The following is a 9,552-nucleotide window of genomic DNA, read 5'->3' as shown; positions in this document are numbered from 1 at the left end:
CGCTAAGCCAAATTTTGATGGTTAATGGACATGGGTATCGACAGAAAATCAGAAATGATCTCCTCGCTCACAGAAAACAGCAGATATCACGCTAAAGAAGCCTTATTTTGATGTTTTGATGGTTTATGGACATGGGTATGGGTCTTCCTTCTGGCTATGTAAACACTTTTGAGAAAAAAATCTGCAGCCTTTTATCGTGCTATCATGATGGAGTGAAAGTACAGGTGCCGTACATCCCAGCTTTTAAAGACCTGGGGGGGCATTTCACCAAATTTGTCTTAAGTGACAAATGACAGTTTTTGTTATAAGCTACTGAAATCTTTGCTTCTGATTGCTTTGTAGATTTTCACTGTTTTTTGTCATTTGTCATTGTAAAAAGGCTTTGTAAAACGAGTACATGATGTAAGCACTATATGCTGGACAGGATCTCTACAGAAGTGATCACCATTGCTCACAGAAAACAGCAGATAGCAAACTAAACAACCCTTTAAAGCCCCACCGCACTACTTATAACTATTTGCGCCCTCTATATAGCAAACAATGCCTAAGCGGTGACCGTTGGTCCCCCATGGTCCCCTTTTTCTTATGTTAACTGAGAGCTGATTTGATGAGATAACCACCTGCCAGTGACCACGCAGGGAGGTCTAATTCCTCCTGGCCAAACTTGTGCAGATAGGCTTTAATAACACTATCGAGCAAAAATCTGCAGCCTTTTCACAGGGGTGGAGATTTCCATGCTTAAGACATAGTCGGACAAGGAATTCTTGTGAAAAAAAGCATAGAAAAGGCATCACTTAAGAATCACCCAGTGTTCTGGTAGCAGACAGGAGGAGTGTAAAAGAAGAAGAATCTATGAAGAAGAGATCGCCATCGCTCACATAAAACAGCAGATATCATGCTAAACATGAACCACATTTTTATGAACATATCTGCTTCATGTGGTTCAGAACATTATTTTGATGGTTTGATGGTCATGGAGTCTTTACTGACATCCCAGCTTTTAATGAATGAAGTTTATACGCTATCACTTGTGAAATATACAAAAGACTCCAGCTAAGCATTCAAAAACATACTGTATGCACTATACGCTGGACAGATCTCTACAGGTTGTACTGACCATTATTTTGATGGTGTATGGACAAGGATAGGGGTCCTTCATCTGGCTATGGAATGAAACTACCGTTAACTGACATCCCAGCTTTTTGAGACATACTGTAGGCAGAAAAATAAGAGAAACTGATTGGGGAAAGTTTGAAATATAACAGACCAATATTAACTAAGAGTTGTGAATGTTTGAAATATGAGATCACTATAAATATGGGAATCACAAATTGGCACTTTTCTCAGTGGATTGTTATGTGGACATGGACTATTCTATTGTTTGTCGTGTACAAAAATATGTACTCAAAGTATTTAATGGAAAGCATGTTATTACAGGTCATGCAAAAAAAAAAGATCCCCCGAGTCATACGTTTTGAAAAAGGTTACATTCTAGTCACTCTGTGTGTTGGAATGAAATGGAACGTTGTCCAGCTTCCAATTCTTATACATTTTTGTTCTTGAGGGAGGGTTGATATATCGGTAGATGATCACTATGAGCAGGTGTCCTTTTGTGAAGGGGGTATTGACTGTAATTTTGGTCAAATAGGAAATTCAGAACATTAAAGAATCATTAGATTATCAAATATTTCTGTGAAACTTATGTTTGGTCAGACATAAATCACATTATTTTGCAAAATGTTATGATATATGCAGTTTAGATGGTGAAATCATGCATTTTCTTCTTTTCAATCAAGTTCTTTCTTTCAATTGTAATATTTGGTTGCTTATTCTTAGTGTAAGAAATAGCAAAAATAGAAAATTCACTCCTAAAGATGATAATTTTTGTCAAATAATGAAAGATAATGAATACATTGTAAATGTAACGTCTGTATCATATTTTCTAGTGTATGTATGTAACGTGAATGAATAAACGCTCAAGAATGAGAATAAAATGTAAATAGAAAGCAAGATAGTTTAGTGTCAAGAAGACTTTTGATTTCCAATGGCTTGTGAGTGGTTGTGCAATTCAAGTACTGAGATCCAGAAGGGCTTTAAAGATAAAGTTGTGTTCTGGTCATGTAATCGCATTGTGAAAGAAACGGTGTGGAATAGATCAGAAAATTTGATCTTGTAGCATATAAGTGGTGGTGTGTACTGCGCGATTTTCAAATTTTTTTGGAGCAAAAAAAAAAATTAGTGCTCACTACCCCCCCCCCCCCCCCTGAATTTTGAATTGAAATATTAGCTCGACTACGCGATCCGAACGATTCGTAGAGAGCTCTTAAAAAACAAGACGCTGGCATAGCCAAAGGCTGCATGCCAAATAGCGCCATCTACAGGTAGATTCATTAAGTAATAAAAATATAAATATAATTCAATTGTCTTAACAAAAATACGGTTAAACAACTGATTGGTTTCATTCAAAACTAAAGTTTAGTTTAGATAAATGTTTTAATTATTACATTATTAATTTTAATTGTACAAATGTTATTTGATATTTATAAAAATGATATTTAGTTTAATTTACAGTGGGTTTATCCTTCATTATGTTGCTTTTTTTGTTTAAGGAATGGACTAATCGATTAGCTTTGTTTTCAACATCGATTTCAATTTTATTTAAAAATAATTTGTATACATTTGTTTAAATTGTAATTATTAAGAAATAGTTACAAGGAAATTATTAGTGTGCACAGGTAGGAGAAGAAAGGAGAAGAAGAAGGAGAAGAAGAAGAAGAAGAAGAAGAAAGAGAAGGAAAAAGATTTATCCTTTTCATGAAGTAAAAGTGTTTCTTTGACTTTATTTTGTATTCTTAATATTACAAGGTAATTCTGACTGACACGATTTGTTTTTGTTATGGTTTATTCAATTTCTGATTTTTACATCTCAGGCTGTTAAAAAAAAGGGGGAAAAAGATGAGATTCACAAACGGAAGCCTCATGCGAAATGTTATGTTTTTTTGAAATCTGTATCTATTTGCTTGTGTGTACGTTTGTGGTACTGTTTTTATGTTTGTAATATAATTTTGTTTGATTGTAGTCCTGTTTTTATGTTTGTAATATCATTTTGTTTGATCGAAATGAGTAATTCCAACAGCAGTGATGTGTTCTGAACAGCAGGCAGCAGTGGATTGAGGGGCAGACTTTATAAACATTTACACGGCGCATTCGCACACAGTAGGCAACCGTAAGCAACCCTACGTATGTACGCGGTGCCTACGCACAGGATACGTAACAGTACGCCACCGTACGCCCGCCTACGCATAACCCACGCATGGACTACGCCGAAGCATCATTTTGTTCATGAATACGCGGCCTAACTTCGGCGTAGTCGATACGTATTTCTACGCAACTCTACGCAGATCCGGTGTGAAAGGGGTTTCAGTGAATAAAAGTATTCAAATAATGGCTCGATGCACTAAATTGCAGCGAGCCTTACAAAAAGAGAAAGTACTGTCTAAAGCGAAGACAGTTAGAGCCGCATGATTGGCTCCTCGATTACTGTGGTGGTGAAACAAATGTATTCATAAAATTTAATTGTCTACAAAAAATACGATTATATTGCTGAATGGATTCATTCACAACTAGACATAAAGTTCAATAAATGTTTAATTAATACATATTATTTAATCTAATAATGTTAATGTATTGTTTTTTTTATTTTTTTTATTGACATTTAGTTTAATTTACAGCGGGTTTATGATTGTTTATCATTCATTATGTTTTTTTTTTTAAGCGTTAGACTAATCGATTAACTTTTCGTTCAAGATCGATCTCAATTGTATTTTAAAATTATTTGTATATATTTGTTTTAATTGTAATTATTAAGAAAAAGTTACAAGGAAATTATTATTGTGCAAAGGTAGGGGAGAAGAAAAAGGAGAAGAAGAAGAAGAAGGAGAAGAATCTTGCAATCTGATTGGTCTGCTGCCCCACTTGCCCATTGAATTAGCATATAGCGCATAGCAAAGTAGGTTACGCGAAATGTCAATGTCAAATGAGCGCGCATCGACTTAATTACATGTGTATGCATGTTGTGCTTTGTAAAATCTAGCTGAAGCTAAACTGTCTGCAGAATCAGTTCTTTTAATTATGTAAAATTCACTTTAAATAGACCTTATTGTCGATATGGGACATAAAACAAATATTAACCTCGTAGTCGATTAATATTTGATTATTATCCACCAAGTCTGGTGTCGGCGAATTATGACCTTCTGGATACAAAAATTGACGAGTGACTCCCATTAATACATACAAATCCTTAAAGATAAAGGTGAGTTCTGGTAATGCAATTGCATTGTGAAAGAAAAGGTGTGTAATGGATCAGAAACAGTTGATCATGTAAGCGTGTAATCATTGATGTGCACTGCAAGGTTCTGGAGTCATCAAAATCATAATAAATTTGGCCGAGTCTTGGTAAAGTAACAAGCACTGTACACATAAAGCTGTATATGGAACAACACACATGGTGTCGGGGCAAGTACTACTGTCTTTATATGCTCATTGCTCAGCCAGTATACATTTTTTTTCTTTCCAAAATTGTTTGGCTCATGTCATTTATTTGTAATCTTAAACATTCAGTGTAAGTTTCGTTTGATTCTGTGAGAATTAATTTTCTTTTTTTTTAAACCAGAACTGGAGATGATCCTTAATTGATAGCTCGAATACAAACAACTAGCAACGAGCTTAAGAAAAAATCTGCACTGGTGCCCAGTGCCTGTTTTACTAATTGGGTTGGGAAACAAATTTGTTGATAAAATTAATTGTCTACAAAAAAGTACGGTTAAAGTACTCATTGGATTCATTCACAACTAAATTCAAGTTTCAATATCAATAAATGTTTAATCAAAACACATTATTAGTTTTGATTATACAAATTTAGTTTTAATTTTGATTTTATTTAGTTTGATTTACAGTGGTTTCATCCTTCATCCTTTAATATATATATATTTTTTTAGAGCAAAGAATAATCGATTAACTTTGTTTTCAACATCGATTTCAATTTTATTTAACAATTATTAGTCTATTTTTTTAAAATTGTAATTGTAAAGAAATAGTTACAAGGACATTTTAAGTGTGCAAAAGTAGGGGAAGAAAGGAGAAGAAGAAGAAAATAAGAAGGAGTAGAAGAAGAAGAAGAAGAAGAAGAAGAAGAAGAAGAGGAAGACGAAGGAGGAGGAGGAGGAGAAGGAGGAGGAGGAGGAGGAGGAGGAGGAGGAGGAGAAGAAGAAGAAGAAGAAGAAGAAGAAGAAGAAGAAGAAGAAGAAGAAGAAGAAGAAGAAGAAGAAGAAGAAGAAGAAGAAGAAGAAGAAGAAGAAGAAGAAGAAGAAGAAGAAGAAGAAGAAGAAGAAGAAGAAGAAGAAGAAGAAGAAGAAGAAGAAGGAGGAGGAGAAGAAGGAGAAGAAGGAGAAGAAGGAGAAGAAGGAGAAGAAGGAGAAGAAGAAGAAGAAGGAGAAGAAGAAGGAGAAGAAGAAGAAGAAAAGGACAAAAAAGGAGTGGAAAATAAGCAGAAGCTCCGTGGTACTTTTTCTTCGATCTCTATTTTGTGCCCCACCATTTTCCAGCTTACTCAAAAGGTATAAATTCACATTTTGTGCTTTGCTCTCTATATGTGTTGGCCTCAGCTGGATCACGACCCATTAAAAGTTTGTCATGTCATTAAAAATTCATAACTTTCTTATTAGTTATCCGGTTTGCTCAAACTTTTTTTGATTGCTTTGTCTGATTGTTCTGCTTCTATTATAAGTAGGTCCTTAAGCTATGGTCACAAATCAGAGCAGCGACCGACCGATCAGTAGCTTGCTCGGTCGCTGCTGGAATTAAGCATCGCCCAGCAATTTTAACTCCGCGCTAAAACTTCAGCGGCGACCGAGCGATGCCCTAAAAACGAGCGGCGCCTGGGCGGCCCCCGCTCGGTGGCCGGGCAGCCGCCAGGCGGAATTGGTTAAAAACTCGCCGCTCGGCCGCCGAGCAGCCTACTTTTGGGTAATGTGACCATAGCATTAGTCATTTTTGGAGTGGACTTGGCCTTTAAAGCTAATCTTGAGCTCTGGTATGGGAATCGTATTTTGAGAGAAAATTGCTATCATTTAGTCTGGATTGTTTATCTTGTAGTAGATTTTTTTTTTTTTTTTTTTTGGGGGGGGGGGGGGGGGGGGTTATTAACCAGTGAAGTCATAACAAACGCACCAAAAACTTACTGGGCATCATCTGCAATAATAACCACATCTCCCATTTGAACTTAGTGACCTGTGTTTAAACAATGGTGTCGGGCCTACTTACCCGGATTTCCTTTAGTTTTCTATGAAACATACATTGTATTTCGCCTTTGTATTTGTTTGGGTGTTGTTGCTAGGGCAACCGGATAACGTGAGAATGAAAGGAGGACTTTGGGCCTAGTCGGGATTTGGTTAACTTTTGAGCCCCAAATATCTAGGAATAATAAAATTGATAATAATAATAATATCGATAAGGCCTAGTAACAAAAATATAAAAAGATGTTGTATTGCCCTTTAGGTGCCAAAACATGGGTCAGTCGGTCGGAAATGCTTTTGAATTAATACATTTTTTTTTCTCCAAAGAGGACACTTTTTTTTTTTTTTTTGGGGGGGGGGGGGGGGGGTCTCGAAATTTCAAAATTTGACCTTTTTTTCAGTGAGGGGGGGGGGGGAGGTCACATTTTTTAGGTCAGCCATTGGCATAATTTTTTTTAAAAATTATTTAGAAAAAAAAATCAAAAGGGGGGGGTTCCAAAAAAACATACACTTAAAAAAAAAACTCAAGGAGGGGGGGGGGGGGTTTAACCCCAACCCCCCCCCCCTGCGTACGCGCCTGGCTTGCGCGGTTGGGAGCTCATAATGATTATACGGTTTAAAGATCATTTTCATTATACACACCTACGTTATAGGCCGATCCGCTCCATATACGCAAATACGTATAAATATCTTCTTAAAACCATTCCCATCCCCCAGACAAACAAATATATATATTTAAAAATATAAACATATATATATATATATATTAACCTACAAATAATTTGTATTTACCTTTGGGGGGGGGGGGCGGGGGGGGGGGGGGAGGAGGCTGTTCATTTAAGAAGATAATATGGTATTTATCCCATTCTTCATTTAAACAAATATGTATACAATACATACAGAGTATAAACAAATTGAAATCAGAAATACATGTAGAAGGGTTTCATTACAGATAATAAGAATAAAAATGAACAAGGAAATAAGTTCAGAAAGCAAATGAGGAGTCAACAAAAAAGAGCATGTAGCCTTGTTGAACGTTATAAATAAAGTACATATTTCACAGAACAAGAAAGCAGGTGAAATCGGTAGAAGGGAAAAGGAAAACAGAAAACAGAAAAAACATCAATATACACGTCATGAATCAAACATGATATTTAAGTTGCTGAGTACAAATTTAATTTAAAAAACAACAAAAGGAACGTTTAAAACAATTTACTGAAGGTTGATTCTTTAGATGGTTTTGAATAGGACCTTTGTAAAAAAAAATAGTATTCTTTGAAATATCAGTTCTAACTTTTGGCAGATGGTATTCTACAGCATTACGTGTACTATAATCAGGCGCATAATCAGAGTCGTTGCGAAATATGTCCTCAAATCCTGGACCCCCCCCCCCCCTCCCCCCCCAAAAAAGAAAAAAAAAAGTGCCCCCCCGGCCCCACCCCGCTTCAACGGCTGGCCGCGAGTCGTTGCGAAATTCTAGGCGCAATTTTTAGAATTTTAACCCACCCCCTAGAAAAAATCCTGCGTACGCTACTGACTATATTATGTATGTTACAATTTAGAGAAGATAATGGTATCAACAAACGAAAATGTGGAATCCTTCATTAACCCCCCCCCCCCCCCCACGCGATTTACAGATCGACGGCGTTCCGGTGGCGTTCAATTTAGTTAGGATTTTATAGACTTTCTATTTTATTGATAATCTATTCTATAAAATGGTACAGACTATCAAGAAGCAATTTACCACAATAATAGGCACATTTTCAATAACTTTTCTTCGACCGCCTCTTTTGCTAGCCAAAATAACCACTTTGTCAAACGATTGATATTATATTTAAGACCTGCTTCAAGGACGCGAAACCAACCTAAAGATCTAACATGTCATACTCATCACTGTTTTCATTGTAATTTCATTTCATTTTTTTCATTTAATTTATTTCCATATTTCTCATGTTACACATACATTTCAAAATAAAGTACAAGTTTTTTGTTTGTGATGAAATAACAATCAATGATACTTAATAAATAACATAAAGATAACTGGTTAATATAGAGTACTGATTTAACTGAGAGAAATAGGATGGGACCTAGGCTACATGAAAGCAAGCTTGTAAAGCTGTAGGCCTCAGTGACCTAATTTGTGGTAATAAATAGAGGACGAATATAAATAGTGACCAATCGAAATAAATCAAAAAATAAAAAAGGAAAGAAAAAAGAAACATGCGGTAGTGCTGTTTATATTTTCCTTCCTTTTATAACAATGTAAACAAAAGTACTTAGTAAATAAAATAACAAACACAATGTTAAAGGTACTATGTTCCATTTGCAGGCCAAAAAAAAAATGAAAAGGTGCCAACGGCATTTGAAAGATAATACTTATTTAGAACTTACCTAAAAAAAAAAAAAGGGGGGGGGGGGCTTGAAAATGTCTTTAAGTGGGAAAATGACGAATATTAGTTGTCAAATCGACTTAAGAACTATAGAGCCAATAAGTAATAGTCTGATTGTCTGAGACCATTGTACCGAATGGTCGTACGTTTTATGCTGCGCAAAGATTCTATCAGTTTAATTTTGGCCATTACAAGAAGTGGGTTATTGATGTGGACAAATGCTCATATGTACCATTTACAGCTCATTTTATGTATGTTATTACCAAAGAAGAAAAAAATCCAGTCAGCCACTCTATTGTGTCTGACAGTGAAGTCTAGCAAGTAATAGGTTTCCTTGCATAATTTGAATATTAGGACACTGCTAACGTTTAAATTTCACAGATAGGAAAACCATGACATATTCATAATTCTTGCAAAGTTCTACAAAATTTGATGTTTGCTGCAAAAGGGACATAGTATCTTTAACAAACTTGTTACACTTTAAAAAAAAAAAGACCTTTATAGGGCCTGTTTATATATACATGTATAGACCTCTGCTCTTGCAGCTGAGTCTAGAATAAAGTCTTGGATTAATTTAAATATTATTTATTATTATGTTGAAATGATGATGTTTGCGTTTTGTAAGCCTGTTCATTTTTGTGTCTTTGTGGTACTAAAACAATCGACAATCATTCGATCTTTTAGGCTTTACTGGGTAGCTATAATCAGATTGATTGTAATTTGCTATTCTGGACAGTAGTCAATTTCCCATATATAACTGTGTTTTCCCCTAGACTTGAGGTCAACTCCCAAACTGACAGAATTATTCGCTGTCATGAAGTAGGATATATATCGCCCTCTATTTTAGCCATGAAACCCGTCACGTCATA

Source organism: Strongylocentrotus purpuratus, unplaced genomic scaffold (assembly GCF_000002235.5).
Source record: "Strongylocentrotus purpuratus isolate Spur 01 unplaced genomic scaffold, Spur_5.0 spur5_scaffold_20, whole genome shotgun sequence".
NCBI lineage: Eukaryota > Metazoa > Echinodermata > Echinoidea > Camarodonta > Strongylocentrotidae > Strongylocentrotus > Strongylocentrotus purpuratus.
Note: the sequence above shows the minus strand (reverse complement) of the source record.